Source organism: Lichenostomus cassidix, chromosome 2 (genome assembly GCF_008360975.1).
Source record: "Lichenostomus cassidix isolate B80296 chromosome 2, HeHo_3.0, whole genome shotgun sequence".
In the NCBI taxonomy this organism is placed as follows: domain Eukaryota; kingdom Metazoa; phylum Chordata; class Aves; order Passeriformes; family Meliphagidae; genus Lichenostomus; species Lichenostomus cassidix.
The window spans coordinates 120,684,984-120,685,249 of record NC_139482.1 but is presented as its reverse complement, the minus strand read 5'-3'; positions in this window follow the sequence as shown (position 1 = coordinate 120,685,249).

Here is a 266-nt window from a genome sequence, read left to right as displayed (position 1 = left end):
AAGAAAACATACCTTGAATGCTAATTCTGATGAAGAGTTCCATCTCTCAACACCAAAAGACAGGCTCTAATCCATATATGTGGATACATGAAGACAGATTTCTAGTACATAATGGAGCTCAAGTGTAAAGCATATGCACTTACATAAATACATTCAAGCTGAATTAAAATTCAGTTTAGATCTGTCCATTACTGTCTCCCTAAAAACCTGTCTTCTTCAGGGTAGAAATAGAAAAAAGAAACAACAAAAGATGTCTCAAAAGAACA